Here is a 27,702-nt window from a genome sequence, read left to right as displayed (position 1 = left end):
TAATCTGACAGCATGAGTAATAAAGACAGTATTTTTTTTCCAGTTGCTGACTGCCTCATACCCATGCAGTGGGGAAAATTAACACGTTTTGACCTTTTCAGCCACTGCTATGGCCTAAAGCAAAGAAGACTGCTGACAAGAAACAGTTGGGGAGAGGAGAAAAGGAAGAAACAGAATCACACACTTGCCCTACTGGGAAGGTGCTGTGAGGGAATGGTTTCTAAGGCCACTCGCTGTCAGGTTTCTCAATGTGTTTCTTTGCATGCTCAAATTAAGGCTTTATTTGTAGTTAGCTGCAGTTTGTCTCATAGGCTTTAATGAGTACAATAGGTTTTCTTCAACTCTGTGAAAATAATTAGATATATTTTTATATGCTAATGTTTAGAAAGGCAATTACTGTAATTATGATGCAAGCTATCTCTAAATTCCTGAAAAATGCTTCTAGTATACACAAGATATATAAAATATGTCTTTGGTCTTTGTGGTTACTCCCTTCTCTTCTGCTGCTAATAGTGAAGAGCTAATACCTGTTTACAAACATTCCAGAATAAGCTAGGTACATGTAAAGAATACAGATGAGGTACATGTTCACTGTGTACCAAAACCCCAGGTACTCTAACAGGAAAGACACAGGACTAATGAGGGGAAGACCTCCTGGGTATAAAGATTTGAACACAGGTTCTACACCAAATACTCCCCCAATGGCAGCAGTTCTGCAGTTGGCCAATAAGGGCTGTGCAATAATGACCCAGGCGGTGATGGTTTGTAGCACAAGGAACGCAGGCTTCTGATGCTTCCCTGTGCCATGGTGAATATACAGACCTTAGGAATCTGTGGCCAGATACTAGGAATCAAGTGTCTTGTAACACTGGGGACAGTTTTATAGACCTCATAATATGCTTGGTTCAATACATAATCTTTCTTTTTCCTTCTCTTTCTCCCCTATTCACAATCTCAATCACAGTGTCATTTTTTACCATTTCTACTGCCTCCTTTTCTGCCTACCCCTAACTAACAGAGAAGGTGACAAAGCAAAGCCTGCCTAACTTGCAAATTTGGGAGTAACACAAAATAATTAATTTCAGAAGTCCTAAGCCAAACATCAAGGTGACCTTTCCACACATTTTTCAAAATCTTGTAATTATTTCATCAGCTGCTCTTACTGTGACTATTGCCTGAGTTCTGCAATACTCCTGAACTAGCTGTCAATACTTCTGCAATGTTTTCTCTTGGGGAATATATGCTGTAGCTCGACAATGTGAGCCAGCTTCTCTGCTTTCTTTTGACAATAAATAATTGATCACTGATGCTCTCAGTACAACTCTATTCTTCCTCTAAGTTGGCAGTGAACCATGTCCCTTATGAGCATTACTCACAAAGGCGCGCCACTCCCATGGTGCACTGTTTCTCCTCTTTTCTCCAGAACAATAACGAGAGAAGCCCCTGAAAGAAAGAGCTCATGAAGATTTTTGGACCCTCTTTTCACTCATCAAATCAAATGGAGATTGCTGTCTCAAAATCCAGACTTTTGTCTTTAGATTTCATACTCTGGTCAATCTCAGGTCATCTACCTGCTATCATTTTGTTTGTGCTAGCCTAATGTTATTACAGATTTTCACAAAAAAAAAAAAACACCCCAGACTGATTATCACACTGATAGTTGTTTTTTCATCCCAGTCTTGTTACAAAGGGGAAAACAAAGAGCACCCTTGCTTTTGCCCAATAGTATGTGCTGAGACCCCCAGCAGACTCAGCCTAATTCTGACTTCAGATACTGCCTTCTTAGTATGTTTACAAATTGCCAAGTGTATTTCCTCTAAGCAAGCTCAATCAGAATTTCCATTCATTTCCATACATTTCAGGTCAATGTCACTCAACTAGCTATCACAAAAAGGACCTAACCCATGGCTGTTTAACACTAGATAAAAAATCATTGTTTGAAGCTGGTGCTTCACTCTAGAACAAGTATCCTGACTATTGCTAAATGTCTACCTTTGTCATTAACAAAATATAAACATCTGCTCTTATCAACAGCACAGGTAAGAGAACAGAAGTGAGGTATTTCTGAAGGAAAGTATAAAGACATATTAGGAAAATATAATGCTACAATAGCAAAAATGCATTTTATTTTGTGGAAAAATAGAGAATAAGTCATGTGAAGATCTCACCACAACTCACTGAACAGAAACAGACTGTTTTGTATACATCAGTCTAACAAGTCATTAAAATGTAATAGACAAGGTCTGAAATAGCAGAAGTGAAGCCCTATTAAGTCATGTTCAGATAAAATAAATACAGGAAATGTCTGTGCCAAAATTGCTGAATCCTGATCTCAGAATAGGTAGCGTTTATATAACAGCAGATGAATTAGCATATTTTCCATGTATTTACCTATTTACCATCTTCACAATGTTTCTGCACAGCTCTAATCAACTACGCTTTATTTTGCTCCATCTCTTTATTTTGGAGACATGTATTTTCCTGTCGCATTCCCACCTAAATCAATGTATCATGCTTGAAAAGCTCTGTGTGCAGAATTTGCTTTATCACAGAATACCCTTGGTATTTCATCAAGAAGAAAAATGCCCCCAACTCTCTGAAATCATGCCAAATAGCAGACTTGGTTACCAGATAGAAAGCCAGAGATAAGACTACACCACAAAAAATCTCATCCAAGAAAATTAGAGCATGAGCACTGATTAAGCAAAGTACACAGCCTATTCTGCTCCATCTAATTTAAATATAGAAACACCATCATGCAGCTCTCCAATTCTGTCTCCTAGAGAAATCCACTCAGGAAATGCATTTGGGTGGTGACAGGACTTGGCTGGGAGGGGTGGGAAAGACTGCATACACTCAGAAGAGGACAAAAAAACAAAATTAAAAACAAAGAGTCCATCTATTTATGTGTTTTATTTTACTTCAATTGTGTAAACATGGAGTAGATAATGTATTTACAGGAAAAAATACTTAACTGCCTTTAACATTAAGTTCAAGTTTTTGAAAGTGGCTGAAAAAGAGCTTTATACATATCCATATTTACTTTTTCACTGTGATATTTTTAAAATCAAATTATGATGTCACCGAGAGTACTTCAAACTCAATATAAGATCATTAAATAAAGATGTGCTCTCCTTTCTTCTTCTTCCATTATCACATGTAGGAGAGAAGCATCAAATCACACCTAAGCTGGAATTTGCTGAACACCACAGTGACAGAACAGAACCCTCATTCCTCTTCAAACTGTTCTGCAACACTACGAATTGTAAACCTGCATCTTTATTTGCAAAGTCAGCAGATACATCTCAAAAATGAAGAGCAGAACAACTAAGAAAAATGTGCTGGTTTAACATGATTTTGCTTACCACTACAGCCAACCTTTAAACTTACATTAACAGCACTCAAATGAAGCCAAGTCTAGAATCATCTCTTGGGTCATGCCCAAGAGGAAGAACAATTTCCTAAACTTCCAGGTACAAAATACTTCCTTTTACCTTCAGACAGTCACATCTCTTATTTTTACATACACTACTATAATGAGCAGAGAAACAAAGATGTGTTCTTTCAGATGATCTCAGTTTGCAAGACAGGTAACAGGAGACTCACAAATACAGGATGATGCTGGCTTTGTTCAGTTCCTCACCTGGGCAGCTACAGGCTGCCTCCTACAGTTTCTCTTCTATATTGAGTGCACCCCTGACAGATCCTCAGTATTTTTCTGGAGCAGAGCTTCAGCTGAGACAAAAGGTCATGCAAGAGAGATATGTGGAAAGCACTTTGACAGAACGGTAAATTCTGTAATTGTTGCAACATAAGCATCTTGTTTCTGATCACATATCTTAGCCTCCAAAGCAAGCAAAAAGCAAGGATTGTGTGTACTTAGTAAGCTGGAAGTCAGCAAGAATCTCTAAACCAAGCTGATGTTCCACCCTGAGACTGCCACCTTGAAAATACAGAAGGCCTGATATATATGACCAACATATCTTTGCCTGAATGCAATGAAACAGACTTCATGTAAAGAAACTGATGAGCAACTAGCTGTGTGCCGCTGAGATAGAGAAAAACTGGAAACCTCCTACTACAGGCTGTGCTCTGACAGTGGGCTGAAGTCACACTCCTCTGTAGTAATATTCGGTAAGGTCACCACAAGGTCTTTGCAGTAGCTGAGTCTTAAAAATAGGTTTTAAATGCAACTTAAATGACACATTTGCCTTATAATGACACTGCACAGCAGTGCCTTTATTCATGGTTATAAACAGCTTATTTTCTTCCCTCCCATTACATATTTTAAAAGAAGATTTGAAACAAACAAAGAAAAAGCTGGTGAGCTGATCTGTAACTCTGCTTTTCATATGTACAACCTCTGAACACAGAAGTATGTTCATGTAGAAATTTGTTTTCATGTAGAAGGAAACTCTGGGTTAAATATTAATTCCTCTACAATCAATATAAACGTCTTAAGTAGTTCAGTGGGGCCATTCTAACACTGCTTTTGCTTCTCACAGAAACAAGTACACATCAACCTCCAATACTCATCTAACATCAAAGGCTTCCTTTTCATGGATAATTCTCCAAACTGATTATTTCTATTCAATTGAGCATAACAATAAAAAGGATATTTAATAAGTGTAAATAAGTAAACATATTTATAACATTAGTCTTTCTTCAAAGCTTTTAAAATATTATTAATATTTTTATTAAATATTATTTTGATTACAGTGTGAGCTGCTTTAAAAGCAGTTTGTGCAGCTTACTCAGGAACACTGCAGAGAAATCAAAGCAAGTACAATACAAAATAAGAGGGGAAAATGTAAAGACAAAGTAAACAATTATGTTTCAGGAAGTATGACTGAACACAGTCTATTTCTTCCAGTGAAAAGCATGTATTCTGACAGCAAATCATTCACAATCAGACTGATATCATCTAACAGGAACCCAAAATACCTGGGCCTCCAATTCGCCCAGCAGTCCTAGCAATGGCACCACTGGAATTACCTTGTCAGCATAAACCTCTCAAGGGTCAAAGCTGCTCAAATCTGGAGTCCCCTTCATGCACACTGTATTATAATAAACACAGGAGTCCCCAATAATGTTTCAGCTAGTTTGTAACACAGTGTTTAGTTACATTGTTTTACATCCACATTTACAGTCCAACATCTCATGGCTCTCAGTTCTGTAGTTCCATATATATGACCTCTAAACAGTCTGTGAAACATAATCTCTTTTTGTACAATAGCATCATTTCTGAAAATTTCAAAATTTATTGGATGGAAATGACTGACTTTTATCAAAATGAAGTGCAAACATTAGTAACAGTGATTCAGCACTGCCATAACATAAGAATTAGGTAAACTGCATTAACAAACTGCAATGCAACAGCCTTATTTGGATGGAGCAGTTTTCAACATTTTTCCTACAGACTGTGATCAGTGCAAGTGATTTCCTCAAATCACAGAGAATTTATTTTGCTGTCACCAAGAACAAAAAAGCCCACACACAAATGCTGTTCTGCAGCTCTGACCTGGAGTCCTGCTGTGACTGTTTGCTGTACAACTCTTTCCTTAGGCAAAAAGTAAAGTAATAGTATCCCCTTCAGCTTAGCCCTAGAAACATTTTCAAACCTCATGACAAAAAGGGACAGTGAGGAATGGAGGCACACAGGAATGGGAAAGAAGGGAGAAAGTCCCACTGGAAGTTAAATGTTAGAAAAGAAAGAAAAAGTAGTAAGAAATAAGAAGGAAAGGAGTGAAAATGGCTGGAGGGCAGGAAAGGGTGCAATAGCCTAAATAGACTCCTTCAACCCATTGGAGTTGTCACAAGGAATGAAGAGACTACTTCAGAGACTACATCAAGGAAGAGGGCACACTATGAAAAAAAGGACAAAAAAAAAAGAGACTGTGACACAGCTTATGGATATGCCTAATAAACAAATTCCCCCCCTCTCTTTTTGCCACTGAAGAAGCAGTTCACAGAGTGACAGAAACAACTAGGTTGGAAAAGACCTTTGAGATCATCAAGCCCAACCTAAGACCAAACACCACCTTGTCAACCAGAGCATGGCACTAAGCAATACACCAAGTCTTTCCTTAAATACCTCTAGGGACAGTGACTCCATCCCTCCTCTGGGCAGCCTCTTCCAGTGCTTAATGACCATTTTTTGTGAAGAATTTCTTCCTGATGTCCAACCTAAACCTCCCCTGGTGCAGCTTAAGACTGTGTGTCCTTGTCCTATCTGTTGATGTCTTAGAAACAGACATACAATTCCACAATAGCCAGAAGACAGGCTCCTTAAATTTGGCTGGTGTTGAGATAATTTAGGTTTAAAGATTATGCAGATTGAGATGAACACAAATCAACAAGTCTGTGCCAATTATCCAAGCTTAATCTCTACTTTCCACAGTGAGGTATGCTAAATGTTTGCAATATTTTTCATTATGTTGCTCTGGGATGCAAATTATAAAGAAAAACTAGAAGAAAATATAATATGTGAGTTTTAAAGGATTAAAAGAGTAAACACTAGTCAGAGTCCAAACTGCTCTGTGATTCTGAAGAGTGACTTGGTTAAAGAAATGATGAAACATTCTCACAGATTAATTCATTTGTGTAAAAAAAAAAAAAAATCTGAATTTTTCTAGTCACCACTTAAAAATTACTCAAATTCTGGATCTTTTCCAGTTGAGTTGGACATCAAGTATATAGCCTGGTTTTACTAGCTGACACTTTCGTGTGGGGAGAAATTTTGTATTAAAAAGTATTGTAAATACTTTATTAAATATTTTAGTATTGTAAGTATTAAGTACATAAAAGTATTTAAATATTTTATTAAATAGTTGTATTATCTGCTTTTGTTTTCTATTTATTTTATTTTCTGAAGGGGTGTTTCCTTCACAGTACAAGATATAACCACAAAAAAATGGTAAACTTGATTTTCATTCCTCATTATCAGTTGTCATCCTACCTACCTACAATCTGTCATGTTATTCATCACCAAGATTAGAGCAGCATTTGAGATATGCAGTGGGGCACAGTAATGAAGATGCACTGTAGAATTTCTTAAGTGAAAAAAATACTAAGGAGATTTTAAGGCTGAACACATGACCAAAAGAGAAAAATGAAACAAGAGGAACATGAGAAAAATGGAGACACAAGATAATGAAGGGTAACCCACAGAACTAAACTGGATAATAATCTTTCCAAAAAGGAGATTGTACAGAGAATAACAATATATCAGTCTCCTCATCTGTCAAACAGAGTCCTGAATTCAGCTTACCTAGGGGTCCAGCTTTGCTAAGTTCTACAAACAAAATAAAAGGTCAGATCCTGTCTCTTCCTCCTCCCAGACAGAAATGTCTAGAGTGCAGTTAGGGGCAGGATGCAAGCAGGCAAGTGACACAGCACAAAAGATGCAGAATGGCACAATTTAACTAAACTCAAGATGAGAATGTTTCACCAGAGATTATTCTTCACATAAAGCAAGTATGATTACATCAGAGCATGAGCTAACCGAGAACAAGAAGTTCACAGCTTTGGCATTCATTGTAGGACAGACCTCCAAAGACTGAAACAAAAATGCCTTAGGAAACTCCTTCCCATCTATTTATTAAACTCTTGCACTGAAGCTGTACCACCACAAAGAGATGCAACTAATAAAAAAAACAGAGCCAACCCTGTCCCAGACAGAGTTTTAACTAGATATAACCAGATTCAGAGAGACACAGCTGCTAAGTTTACATAGGACTACACAAATTATGATTATGATTATGGAAGTCTGTAAACAATCACCTATAAGAGAAAGAGGGTTACTGAAGACTAACAGACCTTTAAACTTAGCCACATACTACAAGTGTAACAACACAGCAGTTCCCCAAGGAAATGTAGGAAGCATATTCCCATTCAGAGAAGCAATGAGAAAAGCTGATTCTTGCACTAAAACAATTTCTGTCAAACTCCTAAAAGATGTTCTGAGTGAAAAATCCTTAGCATTTAGGTTGTCATTCTGAAAGATCTGGCTTTTAGAAGTGTATTCTAAAACTTACATTTGGATTTCAAAGTTATCTACTCAATAGACAGCTTATTAGGAACTGATATAATTTTCTGAACTTTTATGTTTCCATTTCACAGGAGTAAACAGGCATTTCTTCTGGGTTTCCCCTTGCACATAGCTAAAAATAATTTCATTAGCATATTGAAATCTCAACGTAACCACCAGATGGATAAATTTCATTAAATCAGGGCATACAGTAGTAGATCATCAATTTTGGAAGTAAAGCATCTTTCTAGTTCACTGTTTTCAACTGTTCACTTCTTATGTATCTTCGTATTTCCTGCTCATACCCTATGGAATCATGTTTCATTTACTTCAAGGATGAAAAAACATTATTAAACATATCAGGCTGTGGTGGGAGGCCCCACCACCTGCTTCTCATGAGTCCTGGCAGCTCTTGTTCTGAACCAATTGGAAATGATGTATTACACAGAATAATATATACACAAAGCAAACAGAAGTACTAGATAAATACACAGTTCTTCCATGGAGAGCAAACTAAATTGGTTTTTAGTAAAGGAGGAAAAGTAAAAGTGCATGATTTTACTGCACTATGATTTTAAGTCATTTCTGTAGATTATCATACGAAGACAAATGGGTTGTTAAAGATTTACACTGCAGATTTTGAAAATTCAACAGAGGCAATACAAAATTCTTTGCAAAAAAAAAAAAAATTGCTAGAAGAATGCAGTAAATAATTGTGAGTCTGGCTGTGCAGCAGCAGCTGAGAGAAGAAAGCATCTTGTCCACTTCTTTTACAGTGAGAAGTTCCTGATGATTTCCCCAACCTTCTCATTAAAGGCATACCCAACAAACTTTTATTGTTGCTTCTACTATAATTGTGGCCACCATGTGTCAGACCATCATACCATCAGGCATGGGTACAGACTCTGTTCTGCTTCTCAGCTTTCCTAACAAAATGCAAATTATTTTGTCTAGCAGGCAATTCCTCCCTTTCCCCCCTTCTTCACAGAAACCCTTCTGATTTCAGTGGAAAAAAAAATAACCAAATTTGAGATAGGGCTCAAATAGGGTCCTAGAAGCTAAACAGAAATTAGTAATAGGAGAGAGGTCACAATTAAAGTGTCACTACTCACAGAAAAGTTAAGAGGGCAGCACTCTCGGACATCCCAATTCACTGGGTAAGAGCCAGCTGGCTAATCCTCACAGGTATAACTCCAAACACCACATACATTGTCTTCCATCAAACAGATACATTGTGGAAGCTATGGTGTAGTTAGCAGAAAAGAGCAAAAATTAAAAGGAAATAAGCTTTTTTAATCCTTCCACTCACAGAAAAACTTTTTGATTGTTTTCACTGTCTGCAATTATATTTATATTCCAAGTTTATTTTGCATTTTCAATTCTTATAATTAACAATTCCTCTAAGTGTTTTCATTAACAGTATGCACAGATGTCCTAAAGCTGTGACTTCCCAGGTTTTTGTGGGCACTGGAATTTAAGGTGCTGAGCACCTAAACCAGGCAGCTCTAGCTTGGAATGCACTGCTATCACCTGCTGTTGCAGTGGTGGAAAATACACACAAGCATTCTTATGCACTCCTGACAGAAGAAGAGCAGGTTTATTGAGAAGTAATCTGATATACTTCATCCTTTTTCTGACAGCAAGAAGAATGATTTTTGAAGCAAGTGGGATAGGACTGGGATGAGACTTTCAGTCCCTCTAAAAGACAAGACGAGGTCACTGGTAATACTAGAGCTAGAAGATGTCTTAATTGGAGGGCTACCTAATTTGCAACATCCTACACTTCAATCTATTTTTGTAGGGCTCTTTCTCTGTTGTGAAGCAAGACAGACAAAGCTTGTTATTGTCACTTTGATCCTGTGTATCCACTCACCATTCAAAGAAAATCTTTATATAGAATATACAGTAAAATAAGCGATAGCATGAGTCACACACTGCGAGTCCATGGTTCCTGAGTATTATGAGGCACCAGAGGAATCAACTGACTTGCATATGAGAACAAGGCATTAACCACCAAGCCACAAATGTAACTACAGAACTACCTTTAAGGAAGGTTTTATTAACAAAGAGAAAAAGCTGCCTTTACATGTAAATCTACTTCATGTAATTCTTCTCGTATCTTAAAACTTTGGAACTACATTAGGGACAAGTTTTGTAAATCATATTGTAATAAAAAACAACCACATAGAAAATAAGGCAAGAATTTTTTTTCCATTTAATATAACTATTTTTTCACATGTTAATTGCTGTTTATCTGATCTTTTTTTCCTTTGATAGTACCGAGGGGAATTCAGTGTCATACAATGAGAAAACTGTACACATATGCCTAACACATTTAACTGGTTCGTTTCCAATTTACAAGTATTTCTCTATATATTGCTATTTCCTTGTTTAGGGAACATCACAGAGCGTAATTTTAGCTAATGCTACTGAATTAAGTGCTTATTATTTGTAAAATGCTTCAAGATACATAGATTAAGGATCACATACACATAGTATTATTCTGACACTGCATTCCTTCAGGAACAGACAAATACCACAGTCCATAACTGAGCTGGTATCTCTTTAAATCGGGATCATTAGAGTTCTCCGGAGATCCCCATCAGTGTACAAAGAACCGCTCATTTGATTATTGTACAATACAAAACCCCCTGCATATATCCACAATGATTATATATTCAGTACAATCCCTTTAATGTCAGTACATCAAATGTGTTTCCGTTGAGATTTTGCATTCATTTTCACATTCAAGTGAGTTTTGTCTTGCCTTCTCATCTCCCATACTTGATCTCTCTCTTTAAACTTGGCATTTCTAGCAACCTCTCCCTGCTATGTCTTGAAAGTAGATTCTTTTCTCTGCTCAATAAGCAAGAGAAGAGTATATAATTTCCTACTTTATGTACAACATCTGGCACTGTAGAAAGAACCAGTGCAAGTCTTACAAAGGCAGCAGAAAAAAATAGCTGAGAATCCTCCTGTATGGAAAACAACTCAGCAGCACTGGCTATAACACCTATTAAGTATTATATGAAAGGTTAGTAGACTTCCTGGCAGAGCATAGTAAAGTATGTGGGATTTGACTGCTGTATAGCAACAGAGCACTGAGAGAGGGCATTCTGTCAAACATTAATACGGATCTCAATCTGCTTTTCCCTACATTAAATAAAAAATGTCAAGATAAATATGGTAGGAGTCTATGTTTCCATACATTAATATTTTGGGTGATAGCCTACACAAAGCATCTGCAATAAAATAACCTTCCCTATTTAACCAGTAAGCAAGCTGAAGGTACAAAATTTTCCAAAGCACCAGAATGACTTAACCATGCTGCATTTAGAGCAAAAACTTAGACATTGCATAAACTACACTGCAATGGCATTTAGTGAACCCAGGAACATAATTTAAAGATATTAAGCATTCAGAAACAGTTACCTAAGTGCTATGACTCTTAAGAATCCCACTAGAAGCATATGACAATTTGGGGCTACCATATGAGGTTAAGATCTATCTTTATCAATACTCCAACTCCAGTAAAAGGGTCATTAAATGAAGATGAACTCCTATTTCAACACAGTCTTAAAAAGTAGAACCATGATGGTGAAGTTCACCTTTGCAATAACAGCACACGGCAAGGGCAAGCAAACTCCAACTGGGACAGTGCCAGGAGTGATATTACAGTAGCATTAGAAGCTTCATGTAGTTGTCCAAGGTATTTCACTTAGTTGTCCAAGGTATTTCACTCAGTTGTCCAAGCAGAAAGCAGACTGGTCGAACATGGGCTCAGTAAGGCAAGAAGAAAACTTGTTTCCCTGATTACACACTGGTAGACAGCCCTTCCTCATGGACTGTGAAGAACAAAAGTAAGATCAGAAGGTATTTGTCTTCCAGTGATTTTTAATTGCTTGAACTTTTCCTGTTAATAAAGCAATGTTGCTTTCAAAACCTTTTCATAAAATTCTAGCTCTTCAGTCATTTGTTAACACTCATCTGTCACATGCTCCTTTAAAGATGCAAAGCGTTCAGAAGGAGCCTGGGAAGGATGTATCTGAGATTTTGTCAGTGTCTGAAGCCAGAACTAATCAGTCCATGCAGCCTTAATAATTGTCAGGTTGTTTTACAGCCCATCTGCTAAAGCACTGCCTAAATAGGAATCAAATACCTACAAAAGCTTGTCCAAAGTGTTTGTGGAAATAATAGCCAAAATTAACTTGGAATGTTGCCATGCACTTACATAAGGTCAGGGCACGATGTGGTTACTTGTCAGCACTGATATTTATTCAAGTGGAATAAAGTGCTATTCATGAGCTAAAAGCCAACCCAATGTTTTATTCAGAGTTAAAATGCTTTTTCCAAAGAGGATGGCTTTTCCAAAGTAGTAAGTGCTAGGCCAGTTCTGTTTTGTTTAATGTCAGTGGCAGCTTCTGAAACAGCAGCCATAACTTCAACCATTATGCTGGGCTGTTCAGGGCAACTCCAGTCTGGCAAGCCAGCACTGTCTCCCAAGGATAGGAGTATGGCTAAGGGTGAGCAAGCTGGCACAAAAACAGGAACTTGGGTGCAAAGGTAACTAGAGATAGACTAGGCTCTCTCTTGGCTATATGGGAAACCATCAAAGAAAGAGTGGGAGGAATTTTAATTACAATTGCATTATAACTAAAAAATTTCTTGTCCAGCAGCATCACAGGAACTGTATATTCATCACAGGCCTCCATTCTGTCCAAGTCCAGCACAACATACCCAGAGTAGTAACCAGTAACACTTTGGTTAGACCACAAATTTAATCTACCATGTGCATTTTTAAAAAAATACATTCTTACTGAGCTATTGCTATTGTTCCACAACATTACAATTTAAATTACAAGGGTACGTGATACATACAGCTGACATTGAGCACCAGTTGTTAATGTTAAAGAGGTACTATTGCGTATGTCTCATTACCAGGCCAGATTACCAACCCTACAAATTTCCAGGAGAACCAGCCCTACAAAGATGATGACAACCAGCTCAAGGGGCATTGCTATGCAACAGGAAGAACTGGCCAGATTCAAAACACTTTTGTGATGTGTTTTCCAAAATTTATCTTGAAAATCACTGGAAGACCAAGTCCCCCCATTCTGTGTCTTTTTAAGATGTGACAGAAATCCCCAATAGCTACTACTTAAAATCAGGAAGTCCTAAGAGAGTAGAGGAATGAACTGACTGAGACTTTCATGTTAGCTATAGAAGTCATGGCAGCTTCACCTTTTTCTAACCTTGAAATTATAAATAAAAGTTGTAACAAAACATTTTTTAAATGTTTTTTCCCCCAACATAGTAATTCCTACTTCAACAAACACCTCACATGCTAAGCTTTCATTAGGTACAACTCTACCTAATGTACTTCTCAAGGAATTCAAGTCAGTAATGGATGTAGTTATTCAATACCACCCTCTTAGACCCTTTTTCCTCCCTCCTGTAGTCAATCGTCATCAGCACCTAATTACCTAAATTCCCAGCTTTACAACTCTGTAGCAGACACTGATGATACTGAGTGGCAACCCAGGATGTTAGTTTGTTTAGACCTCTTGTCTTAGAATTCCCTTTCCGAAGAACCAGCACAAATCCCATTTACATCCAAGCCCTCCACACCTTCCCATGCAGCCCATGGCTGCTGGCCATGGTTCCACAATACAAAGCATTCCACACAACAATGGCCTATGCCCTGCCAGCCACCGGCTCCTACTCCTGTGCCCAACATGTCGTTTTCTTGGCCAGGTCTGCAAAGATTGGGAAGGGGGCCCTACCGTGAACAGGGATCAATGAACAGATGTGGGTCTTTTAGAAACTGCCACACAGTCAAGAAAGAACAGCCAGAAAGGAACAAGGCAAGTGTTGAGACAAAATTTGCCTCTGTCCTGTAACATGAGAAACTATCTACACTTTCCTGCAGTAGACCAGTTAGACGTTTATAAAAGTAACCAAAGCATAATACAAACCTCTAAAAAGCAACACAGCACTTGGTTTTGCTTTCCACTGTTGCATAAAGCTGGTTTTACATCTTATAAAATTTTAGCAGCCTTTCAATGGAAACAAAGATGCATATGTATGTACGTACTGAATAGACTCTACTCCATACTGCATTTCAGAGTACCTCACTGAACTGATTTAATTAACATCAGCCAGAAAAGAAAAATATAACATGAAGAAGACCTATCTGCATGATCTTTCTTCTAATTAAAAATAATTTTTCCACTGAAAGAAAAGCACAAATCAAAGTTGACTGCTGTCTGCCCTGAATTTTTATGCAATGTCTCAATGTCTCATTGTCTCCAACTGTATGAAGATGAATATCCACAATAATCTATCGTTCCCAATTGTCTGTCTTCCAGATCATGGAGTGCATAAAAAAAACCAAAAACACTGACTGCAGTTAGTTGCCACCCATAGTGCTCTGCCTGTCTACATGGCTGGGAGAATCCAGGTACAAAAGGTCACCTAGATATCTCACTTCTACCAAGTTTCCTAGTTTTGAAGTGAGTCTTTGGGAAATAACAACAGCCCTTTGGTCTTTATTCTTTCATTTTACAGTATTTTCTGCTGTTCTGTTTCTAATAACAGTCAGCATACAACTACTGAGACAAGAAAATTAGTGAAAGACCTTCGCAAGAGCCCCACACTGACAAAAGAGACACAGTCAAAGGCTGTTTCTGGAGCCCTCTTGTGAATTATCTTAATTCTCATGAGCTGTAACATTGGATTACACTACTTACAGAGGCAAAGGTAGCAATACCAAACTCATACACACCAATGGAATAGTCTCTTCTCTTTACAAAGCATTATCAAGACTTTCAAACTCCAAAAATTAAACCGATCCAAGCTGTGCTTCTTTCCATTTCCTGATACCCTACTCCATGGTATTTTCTGCACCAGACTGATAAGTGTTCCTAAGAGTGCTGCAGTATCTAGCTAACTGTACACTGACTCTATTCATTACTTTCCCTCTCCATATCCTAGAGTATCCTGTAGAGTATATAGTAATATCTATATATTTGGTTGTCTTTCTGATCCACCAGAGTATAAAAATGGACAGGCATGGGGTCTCAAAATCTTTTTGAGAGCAGATTTTATCAGCAGCCGTGCACTGGAATTTAAAAAGAATGCAGCAAACAAACAGAGGCAGGCAAAAAGAACAGTGCAGCAGCTGCATGGGTCACAGGTATAGCCACCACTGAATGACCATAAATCCAGCCTCCTGGTTTTGATATGGGGTTGCCCAAGTGAGGACCTGGTGTTTTATTCCATGATTTAGAGCACATCCTCTTATTTAGTTCCAGAGAAGAAATTTTAACTGAATCTGTGGATTCATGCAGGGATTCAGTCATCTTCAGACTATCTCTAAGGATAAAAGTGGCAATGAATGTATCTAAAAATCACCTAACACCTTGTCCTCCCCTGCAACTCCCCCTGAAGCACTAACTGAATAATTTGCCAATTAAAAACTAGACAGTACACAAGTTTTCCAGACATTCATTTGTAAAAAGACACAGGGTACCCATTTTAATGCTGCAGTCACATTTTAATCAAATATTAATCTTCAGAGGTCTTTGAAAGGAGGAGATATGCTCTCTTAGACATGCCAATTCTTAAAATAACTTTTTTTGCTTTAGCAGTTAACAGGTCAAATGAGAATGCAGCGGGCAAGTAATGGACTAAACAGCATTTTCAACAAAAAGGACTCAGCAACATCAAGCAAGTGTCAGAAAGCACAAGCCTAGGAGGATGGGACAGTAAGCAGGACATGCATTAACTTTTTAAGTTTGCCATTGCCCAATTGTTTTTCGATATTGTGCATGACAGCGCAGGTCATCCACTGGAGCAGGAACCTTCAGACTAGGGGCTGCAATAGCTCAATGCCTCCTTGAAGCCGAAGTTCCATGAGGAAATGTGACTTGATCTAATTTTGGAATCTGGAAAAAAGACAAACATCAGGAAGGAAGTTTAAAAAAAGTTTAAGTCCTTTCAAAGAAAAAGGAAACTCAAACCAGATAAATTCAAATAGCAGTAAGTCACCATCAAACTGCTGTGATGTCTCTTTGAGAACAGCACATAAGAATTGCTTGTACCTCTCTGAAATATTTGAGACAGGGAGCAGGAAGTTGCTACAATCTTTGGATGGGTTTAGCCCAATGGTTTCCATTTGTCTCTGTATGTACTGGTAGTTCAGACGTTCAGTTGTGTACAACACACACAGCTCTGCTATGTGTTCACAGAGTTCCATACTTTCCACTTCAGACACTCCTATCTATAGAATAACCTTTGTAATAGCAGGCTGGAATACTCCAGACCCCACAGATGATTAAAGCTAACAGACAGGAGATCTGTCAAGAAAAAAGAATCTTAACAGAGGAAACTACTTCCAGGTTTCTGAGATAAAGACATAAACCCCTACCTCCACATGAATTCTTCAGTACTGTGCATGCACTGTCACTGAGAACAACTCTCTGTAGAGGCCTGAAGGACTGCTTTGGTCAATAGGGGGTATTTGATTCAGCCTCACCCATAACTTCACCAAACAACAGGATCAGAAGATCAGTCAGCTCCTGTGATTCATCTGGTAAACACAAATCTCTGAGGGACTTGTTTGCTGAATCAATTATCATTTAACATGTCCAGTATTTAAAAATTACTGGATCACAGAAGAATGAAATTAAGACTTTATTAGCCAAGTCCCAGCTACAGAAGAGTAAATCCTCATTATACCCTAAAATGGTCTAATTTATATTACAGGATTTTTCATATGGGTGATGGATGCATGCTGACCTCATAATGATGCCAGAGGGCAAAGGTTTCCTCCCATTCTCACTTTGTCTCTCCTGTCCTCTTCCTCTTTCCCTTCCTCCTTCCCTCCCACCTCTCTTTTTCTCTGAAAGCCCTGTATAGAATTTATTTTGAGCCAGAGGAAAGGGGGAAGATTGGCACAGCGAAGAGGGCTACTACCTTCTCCTGCACAGTGGCAAGTCAAACTGTAACAGCAAATTCAGAGAAGGAAAAGGAACAACATAAACCATCTTAAAAATACCCATTCTGAAATCTTAGAATTATCAAACATAATTGAATGGAAAAGAATTCTAGCTAGTCTTTTTTAAAAGAAAGAACACTGGCTCTACTCCCGCTATGGGTATGAAATAGACACAGGGGTCAATGAGATTTAACATACAAGTAGAGGGAAAAATCCATATACCGTTCTCCTACCATACTGCCATTAAGGAACTGCAAGTACAACTTCTCCTACAAATACATTCTATAAACTTCATACGTTTCAGTACACCCAAAGACAGTCTATCCTCTTTTGCTTTAATATGCCCCAACACTCCTGTGATCAATACTGAATTCATAAAGTAAACAAGGTCCAGCTGGGTAAATAATGAGAACAAACACACCTTAGGAAGTGGTTATTTATCCTAAATCAACCCTCAAATAACATTATACTGTTTCTTGGAATCAGTGTAGTGCTGGAATTTCACATTTCAGTAATACAAATCCATGTCTTCACCACAAGTGCTAATTATAGAGTTCAGCTGCTGCTTCTTCTCTAAGTAATTTAGCAGTGTTCTCATACAGGCTAGGAGTGTTGTCAACTCACCTATATTTTCAGCTGAGTAAAGTATCTCACGCTTCCCGACTGGGGTGCTACGCAGTGCTGCTGTATGGCCTTCCAGGGAAAGCAGCAGTGAAGCACATCAGTAGTCATATTTCTCCACTGCCAAACTTCTGTGCAACCATGGTGCAATCAGTCTTTTCATTTTCCCTCTGACATGTGCATGTCAGTTCTAAATCTCTGCATCTGTAAAACACTTTGGGATCCCTGACAAAGAAGGACTCTATGTAAAGGTCAGATGAATAACTTTTTTCTAGAGAAAAACACTTTAAGATAATTTAAACAGACATGCAAGTCTAGCAATCCGGAAATTCTCACAGCTGCTGTTTGCTGCCTAAACTCTGTGCTGCTTAGAGTCATGTGTGTTCACATGATCTGCTAAGCTGGGTGCTGGGGGCTGTCTCTTGCTCCTGAACTTTTTCCTCCTGCACTTTACAATCAGTCCAGCAATGCTTTTATTGTGCAGTGCTGAGTACATGAGCATGCAGGTAAATGGCATATGATGGAAGTTGGTTTATATTGGTTTATATTATATAGTTGGTTTCTATTTTTTCTAAATGGTTTATAACTATTCTGTCCTGTATTAGCATTGCTTCAGGAATTGAAATAAACTCATTAAAATGTCAGGACTTTTTTCTTTTCAGAAACAAGCCAAAAGCTAGATCTTTAGTTTTTGGTCCTTAGAATTTAGACTGCACTTTGCCTTATAAGCCAACCACAGAGTAAGGAAATCATATATTCAATTTTCATTTTCTCTAGATATGAAAATAGGTATACTGATTATATTTAGGGAGCATCTATATCAATTTTACTTTCCCAGGATTCAATATACAGAGCATACCTCAAAGAGGCTATGGTGTTTTCAAGAGCTATTTAAAGGCTTCCTGTGAGTAACAAGCAAAACATTAACTCTCTGGAAAGACATGAATCTTACAAGCTGAAACTCTGATGAACACTTCAGTGATAAGCATTTAGAAATATAAGTAATCATTATAAGAATAACATAACTCATCAAAGTCCACAGGTCAGCCAACTTTCTATTTCTGTGTTGTAACAAAAACAGTGGCATCAGCACAAGGCATTACAGGAGAATTAATGACTAGCTGTAATTAATGGCCCTGGGTTATGCCTGAGGCAATCAACTCCTCCCATCTACTCAGTAATCCCAGGAGATCCTCTAGTCTCCTTTGGAACACTAACATCTAGTTTTTAATAAAATTCTTTCTACACCAAATTTTTGCGCTTACATTATTTGGAGGACTTCACGTACATATATGAATAAAATTATAGTCAATTACAGAGAGCATATTGGAGTGAAAAGCAGGACCAGTGCCTTCAAGACTGAGTTCAATGGGAACAACTGTTCTCAAAATAATAAAGAATATAAGTGGGCTTGTATTTCTGATCACTTGCTCTCTATATTTGAAGTGAAAGCTATACTGCATTAACATCTTCCTGTTAGTCTTGCAGCATTTCAGTTCTTTCAGAAAGTCTGTTCTTCACCCCTGCTCAACTGCCTTGTTTTACAATACCTCACTACACTACCACTGCTATCATCACTGCTGCAAAAACGTAACAGAACTTTTGGATAGGTGCTAGGCATTTTAAAGATTGGTTATAATGCATGTACAACAAGGATAATAATCATTTTAGTCACCACTGCCATTAAGCTATTAGCACACTACAGATCTTAATTTGAAGTTAAAAAAAAGCAGTGATACGTCATGTGTTATGCTATTCTCTGTCACAGTGTCTCTTCAGTTACTTTTTTTTAACCCACACCCACAAACTCCCTTTGCAAACACTCGTTGATTGCCTCTTGGCACAGACAGCAAACACAGTCTTTGAGCAAAAAAAGAACTGACCATTCTTCTCAGGTGCACTCTGTAAAACTGCAACAGAGCCTTCAAATCCGGATGCTGGATATTCTTTTCCCTAGAAAAGCCTTGCACTGAAGAATAATCCATTTGACTGAGATACAGTCTGGAATAATGCCATGCACTACAGACGTAATTCTTGACATAACTAGCAACACATGAAACAGAGGTATCTCTGACTGCTGAGCACCACATACAAAGTCTCAGCAAGCTCAGCTCCACACTTGGATTCAAATACTCTCTACTAACAGCTTACCAATAAATTAACAATCAGCAATACTCTCATCACATAGAATAAAAATTTTTGTCTCATGTGTGTTTAAGCTTTCAGCTTGTTTGGATGTCAAACACTTTTGGTCAAATTCTCCACCAAATGCATGCAAGGGCTGTCCCAGTGAGGTCTGTCTGGTCTGTGCATATAATCTAATTGAAAAGGACAAAGCTCAGATTCCGGTAGCCAAATAACGAAAATTTTCATTATTACATTTAATTTTTTAAAGACATTGAAAAATCTAAGCAGTGTTTGGGTGTTCCTTCAATGACACAGATCCACTACCAGAACATGGTACTGGCTGCAACATTTTATTAATTATATACCAACACAACAAAAGTAGTAACAGGCATGGACCTGACATATTTGCTACCTTGTTGCTTCAGAATTGTCCACAGATTACTTTAATATTAAAGCATATCTGTACCACAATCCTCTCCACTGTAAAATGGAGCTGGCAATTTTATCATCACTTGTCATGGCCCGGGGAAAATGATGCATTTGTGTACGATTATTAGTTTTCCATAGCCTTTCACTATATGCAGATATTTTTTGTAGTGAAGGTGGTGCTACTGCGACAGTTAACTAACTTCCCCTCAAAAACAGATAAAAACTGAAATGACAGAGTTTCTGGCAAGAAAATTTCTGGCAGACAAAGCAAAGTAGGAAATGCAGTTCCTGATATAAAACAGCCCACTCTATCTCATCTGAGAGAAGGCTTGCTGCCTGGGTATTTCTCAAATGAAAAATTGCCAGGGTTTAAAACAACTGAAGCTTTCCTGTTATGAGAATTATGTGCTTAAAGTTCATGATAAATCCTGACTAAAATATGAAAGAGTCAGTCTTTCAAACTGTTCCTTTCCCTCAGTGAGGTTACATTTACAGTTCAGTGAGTGGACTTGGATTACAGGGTCCTTTTTCACTTGAAGAGACTGAGAATATTCGTATATATTGCATGAGCAGCATTCAAGTAGTGAATAAAAAATATGGGAAGTGTCTCCCTGAATAAATTACTCAGTCCCTCAAGAATTTTCCTTCTATTATCTCTTGCCTTTCTTTCTGCTTCCTTCCTTCCTCCCACCACTCATCATCTGTCCAAGGAAAATCATGCCAGGTTATTCAATGGCCTTGTTATCATAAGAAGTTGTTATGGTACATTGGTATGCTAAAAAATAGAGTTTGTATGGTTTGTGGTGAAAAGTGCAACCTGATTCTCCATCCCTTCTGCTGAAAGTTCAGCTGGAGTCACTGAGGAAATATAAAACTGAGGTAGAAACCTGGACTTTTAGAAAGATCACGGGCAGACCAGTACTGTTGACTGGGAACAAGGAACAACCACCTCATACTACTTTCCCCGCTGAAGCTGGAAAGCTAATTGGGACACAGCCCAAGTGCAGTATGAGAAGTCACATTATAACTTCTCCCAAGGCCTGAATCTCTGTCACTGATGGTAAAGGTGAATTCTATATTTTATTGCTCACTTTTCCTTTCAGTGATTGCTCCCTCCATCTTGTAGTTATTTGTTTAGATTTTTAGTGCATAAAAATCCTGGCATTGCCACTACGGGCTCTGAGCCATCTGAGCAATCTTCTTTAAATACACTAACACATCATCCATATGCTTATCCAATATGTAACTATTTACTTTCCAGGATAATCAAAGAGGCAATAAAAAACTGTTAAAAGCTTCACAAAACTTCACAAAATACTGACACCCTAATTAGGAGTCTATGATTTTCACTGAATAGCAGAGTTTTAGGCATCCGTCTGTATGATCCCATTTTTGAACACACCTTCATTATTATATGTCTTTCTTCAAGACTGAAAGATCAGATGAGTGGTGGTCCTTCAGAGCTACCTGTTTGAGATCACTGTAGTGTGTGCCCCAGTAGTCTGATACCATGCAGTTCACTATGCTCTGGAAGATACCCACTTCATAGACAACATTTAGAAAGGCTGGAAAGATTATCTGAAAACTAGATGGAGAGATACCAAGAAAACTCCTTTCAAGTATGATCTTTCTCAGTAGCTTATAATTTTTTTATGGTTTTCAACAGAGGTTCCAAAATTTCATAGAGGACCCAATCAAGGTACAGTTTGTTTTTCATAAAACCTGTAATTGGTACTATTTCTTTTAGAGTCAATTTACAGATAATTTTTTTTCCCCTTTCAGAGATTCCGTTTCCCTAGAAGACACTGACATTTGGATGAGAGACCACTTTGTTGAGACAGTTACAAATGTATTCTCTTCACAGCATGTGCTACACTGTCTGAGGCCAAAGTCACTTATCAAAATGATAAGCATACTTCTAAGCATACTTCCAGCAGAACCTGATGCTGTTGATCAGGGCTACTTTATACACGGTAGCTTGTGAGCTAACATTTTATGCCGGAAGTTGGTTGTGAGTATTCCAGATGCAATTCTGTAGATGGATTAGTGATTATCGAACTTGTGGAACAAATCAATGAGCTCTTAGATCTGCATGCATATGGTGAGATGGGAGCTTTTTATGCATGCTTGGAAGACCAACAGTTCTTAGGTCTCTTGGGATACTTGCAAAATTGTGCCTCTTTTTTTATCAGAAGTGACTAAACCCAAAAAGGACTAGGAGGAGCAGGAGGATGGAAAGTCATGTCATTCCTTTCTCTGGCCAGCAGATTTCATAAGCTTTGGGATGGGGACATAATATACTCATTGCACCAATAGAGAATTTGACTCTCTCCACTATAATGGAACTTGAAAGGCCTCTTCTTGGAGCAATACATTTTCCTTGGGGCAATATAGCCACCAATAGAGATAACAGGGGTCAGACATTCAACTTCAAGTGGAAGATGTACTGTTCTGCAGACAGAAAACGAAGAAATTATATTCAACCAACACAGTCTGAGCTCCTATGACTGTATGTTTCCCAGGACAGCCTGTTGTTTGTGTGTCATGCCACTACAGGACTCATGCTGCTTTAAGGTTTCAGGCCCTGCCTTGGCAACTTTGCTTGGCAGGAGATTTTCCACTGAACTCAAATGTAACAAGAATATTTTTATGTTGTTTTCCCAAATATCACAAGTAAAAGCAAATTCAGTATGCTGAAATTGGCATCAGGAGCCCCCTGCAGCTCTGAAAGTGCAGGTATTAGTGTCCATTAGCACATTTTAAAGCACAAGAAACTACTTAGCAAAAATGTATTAACTTTAACTGAAAGTGAAAATGAACACCATGTTGGGGTCTAGTGAAAGAGCTTTACAAGTAACAGTGAAACAAGGTAACAGACTGACAAACACAGAATTTCACTCTGGAGAAGGAGGGTGAGCCTTGTCTTGTCAAATGGAAAGTTCATCACAACCATATTCAGTCCACAATAGACTTTCGTCTCTTCAACTAAAAAGGAAACTTTAAAAAAGCAGTTACCTAATTCCAGTTTTGTCATATGCATTGCAATTAATTTAGCATCTAATTTAAGTGTGACTGCATTATGAAATTTCACAGAAACACAATGAAGCAAATGTTTAAGATCATAACATTAACACAACTATAGAGCATCTTAGCAGATACAGGACTTCTAACTCTTCAGAATAACTTCAAAACAAGGGAAGGTACTTGTTTCGTTATCTTCGTAAACGCAAATAATCTTCTGCTGTTCTAATGAACACAGATGACAGAAAAAAAAGGATGTTTTTATTTCATCAACAGAGGCCCAGCTCCATTAAGAGGAGCCAGACTGATTATATTATTCTGTCACATGTGTAAAGAGAGTATTTCAAAGAATAACCCAGGAATCTTTGCCATGGAGTTGACAACTTAAGACCACATTGGGTACATTAGAACAGACATAACAAGATCAAAGAAATCACCATTCCTCTTAGCTTCCTGTTGCTGTACAGCTTTCCTCTCTTTTTCAGTTTATTGTTTTCTAAGTCAGACTGCTAAAGCTGTGAGTTCCCCATGGCATCTCAGCTTCAGGAGTTAAGTACAACTGAGGGCCTGTGTGATCATCCATATGCACATTTGTACAAAAATAAACTCTCTACTTGGTCCATGTTTCATCTGCCAGTTGGCTAGGTTGGTTATTTATTCTGCTGGGAAGAATGAGCACCCTTTTTGCAATACAGCTTTACCTTCTCTCTTCTGTATTTTTATCCATCAGTCCTGTAGGAAAGTTGCAACTACTAACAGGTAAACCATTTGTTTTGGCTAGGACCTAAAAAAAATACCTGCATTGCAAAATCTGAAACTGGCCCATACTCTGAATATTTGAGGTCTGTGAAGGGGATAACAGCCACATAACTATCCCTATATTTTTCAATTGCCACAAAAATAAACCATTTGTAGACACACTCATACAAGCTGTTTCTAGGCCTCCTGATACTATATTTGGCCACAGCTACAATGCTATAAAATAAATAGATGTTGCTCTGTATCTTTATACCTACTTTCTCAAGGTCCTATCACTGAAGTGCCTTTCACACCTCCTTCTACGTATTTTATAAATTTGTTTGTTTAAAGCCACTTTCTTTCCCTAGAAACAAGTAAATAAATATAGAAATATTAGTGTGTTTTCATAAATGCTTCCAAATTTCCCTTGCTTTCAGACTGCACAGCAAGACCTGCTTTGGGTTTCCCTGCCTTTTTGCCTAAAGCCATGAGAGACAGCCTGAGATTTCACATCAATAGCTTTTACTACTCATTTTTTTTTCTCTTAGAGCAAACCATCACCTTAACATCTGAACAGCAAAATTCCACCTCTCCTTTTTTTTCCCCCATGCATTATTTAAACATGTTCTCTGAATTGTACAGTTAGGATATTCCTAGGTAGATACAATAAACACCTTTAAAGTCGGATACAACAGGAAATGTGTGCTCTCCAGGACAGTTTCACACATTTGTTTGCCGTACAGTAGCCTCAATTTAAATATGATAATCTAATTTAGTAAAAATGAACTGAAATCAGATTTACTGCAAAAACTTTTAAAATTTAATTTACAGACTAGCAATCAATGCTTATTCAGTTCTCATCTTATCCCTGCCTTCCCTTTTTGCAGATGCTTAAATGACACTAAATTAAACAATTGCACAAATTTTTTTAAATGTAGGAAAATTACCATCTGCACTAAATTAATGAATAAAAAGGTCTGGATAAATCAGTCTTTATGAGCACTTCTCTTAACAGAAAAAAATTATGGAAAGCAAAAATTCTCACAGTAAAAATAATTTTTTTAAGATAATTTTGAAACATAAGATGACAGAAATTATAAAGGGAGATCTCACTACCATCTCATTCAAAACCGTACTCAATTCCCAAAATATGACTTACAGGATTAAATATTAAAACATCTTCAAAGAAAGAACTATGTTGAGACGCACAGCAATAAGCCCATTACTATTCACAGACATAAACAGTATCCAAGTATTATCTGCTTAGTATTACCCTCCATTACATTTTCCCTAATCTATGCAAAATAAAAATATACTCTTGTAAACAACAAGAATTGCAACAGAAGGAAACAAACAAAAAAACTTTAAACTTACATTGATATGTTATTATAGGTCGTGCACAGCAAGTAGCCCTAAGGATACATTTTAGGTTTTTTATCCATGCTCCGTTCTTGTTGCTGATGTGACCACTTAGGCACATGGTCAAGTTGCAATCAGCTTCTCTCTCAGTGATGTATGAGAGCTGCGCTGATTTATCTCGTCCTTCTGCAGCAGATTAGCACTAATGTTTCTGCTTCTGTATCCTACCTCTCTTCAGCGTAGACTCTGCATTACCATTGGCAATCCGAATTAAAGAGCCAGTGAACGTAGCACAATTTTTTTTTTCTTTCTGAAACCATTGCAAAGCAGGTAGTCTCACACAAATAGATTCTTTCATCCACTGAGCCTCTTTTTTATACTTTTGGCAAGAACAGTAGTCGGAGATACAGAAGAATGGGTCCAGTAAGTGTGCTATAGTCTTCTAGTGATTTATTCTGTTAAAGGAATATTCTCCTATGCAGAGGGCCCTAAGCAAGAGACAGTTTTAATGCAGCAACATTTCAGCCAAAACCAGGGATCTTCACTTTGCAACACAAAGGTATTGTGTTACACACAGTGAAGCTCTAGTTTATCCCAAAGTGTACAATGTGAAATTAATTCACACAAACAGGGTTTTATGAGCAAAAAAAAGTAAGTGCCTTATATGTTAAAGGTACTTAATATATAAACTGATTAAATTAAAAATTATTTCAGTGCCTTACAGTGTATTCATTCAGTACAAATTCTCTCTTTTTGCCTTAGGATTGACATATTTTACACTATAGGATTGGCAAATTCAACTGTTAAAAGTATTACAAAGAACATGACTGAACCTTTTTGTTACTATTTTCACTTTGCAGTAAACACCTACTATTTTAGCAGCAAAATACAATTGTTAATTCATTATCTTTTCAATTCAAGACACCATGAGGCACAGCTGTTTAAATTTTCATTAGGATTTTGAAAAATATTTAGGAAAAAAATGGATGTCTTAGACCATCTAGTCTTGAAAATGTGAACATTCTGACAAGTCTGCTCACTGTCAAAATGACTCACATCACTGTGAGTTCCTAGCTGATCCTAGCCACATCACTGTTCCTAGCTGATACTCCTTCTGATCATAGAACTATTTCTCTCTGGTTTTAAGAACCAAATGCCATACCTGAATATTAAACAAGAAATATGTGCTACATGAACACTAGCAATATTTGAACAATAGAAAAATTCTAGCTACTCACAAAGACCTATTCCATGTCTATTATCAGCATTCATTTTTAAAAAACATTATATGGACTGTCTTACCCTAACCAGGAAGGAAAGTGAAACTAAATTAACTCATTACTTTATAAAAAATGCTAAAACACAGGATTATTTTTGTTCTAATATGGAAGTCTAATGTGGTCACATCCATTTCAAAGTTCTTTCTGGATTATATATATACTGATTTTTACACCTTCCTCAGGAACACACAGTGCCCCACAACCTTGGGGACAGAATGTAACAAAGACCTAAGCACAATCATTAGCACAGAATTTGTTCAAAGGGAGTTTTAGATCTTGGTGTGGGACTGCATGAGACTACTTCAAGCCTCCCCAGCTTTCCTTCTCTTTTTGAGTGTTGTTGATAAGGAATTAAATGAAGGGCATCCAGAAAAAGTGACAACCTCCTGAAAAATCAGCTTCAAGGCATCCCCAGCACTGAGCTGACAGCACCTGGCCATTTCAATGAAGGGCTGATGTACCTTCAATCCCATGCCCTTCTGGCCTTCAGACAGCAATTTGCAATTGCTGAGTAAGCATCTTCTGGTGTTGAATTTGAAAAGTCTGTGTGAGAGGTGCCTACCACCAGACGCTCAAAGAACTGAAAATCTCTATTTCAAGAAAGATGGAGATTGGTGCTATGCTTCTTACTTTAACTCCTCCTCCTCCTCAGGACTGTGCTCATTCAAAGAGCAGCAAATCTACATTCACTCGTCTTCCCTGGGGATTAAAATTCCCAATTGTCATGTCAGGACATGATCCTAAAAAAATAGCTCTATTCCACTAGCAGTTCTCCAGTTAGGAGTGTTCCTCCCTTTCTGTGGAGAAGCATGCTACAATACCAAAACAGAAAGACTCACTGCATCAGAGAGGGCAGAACAATTTCGACCGTCCTGACAGAATTCTACCAACAAAACAGGGTATGACATGGATATTGCAAACAAAAGTGGAAAGTGCTGTCACTTCTGAAGGCAGTATCAGATGCAAGGACACTTTTTCACTAAGAACTGAAACTAAATTTGAATCCCATGGTTTCACATATGTCTTTGCTGTACTACGGAAAGGTATTTAGTGAAAATACTGAAATTTAAATCTGGTGTACAAACAGCATTGCAGCTTCT

The 27,702-nt window shown here is 37.7% G+C and overlaps 1 protein-coding gene across 6 annotated transcripts in view; it reads right to left on the bottom strand.

Annotated features, from left to right (window-relative positions):
- RAPGEF4 (Rap guanine nucleotide exchange factor 4) overlaps nucleotides 1-27,702 on the bottom strand; it is a 148,505-nt gene that overhangs the window by 80,579 nt on the left and 40,224 nt on the right. Inside the window, exon 1 of one of the 6 annotated variants that reach the window (XM_068195897.1) lies at nucleotides 25,338-25,708. The exons of 4 other annotated variants lie outside the window; for them this stretch is intronic. The gene's annotated coding sequence lies outside the window, so the exon portion shown is untranslated. Of the gene's footprint in view, nucleotides 1-13,512; nucleotides 13,778-25,337; nucleotides 25,709-27,702 lie in introns of those variants that run through there. One more of the 6 variants, XM_068195895.1, reaches the window with a different exon arrangement.

Source organism: Anomalospiza imberbis, chromosome 7, assembly GCF_031753505.1.
Source record: "Anomalospiza imberbis isolate Cuckoo-Finch-1a 21T00152 chromosome 7, ASM3175350v1, whole genome shotgun sequence".
NCBI classification, from domain to species: domain Eukaryota; kingdom Metazoa; phylum Chordata; class Aves; order Passeriformes; family Viduidae; genus Anomalospiza; species Anomalospiza imberbis.
Note: the sequence above shows the minus strand (reverse complement) of the source record. Positions and strands in the feature narration are given on the sequence as shown.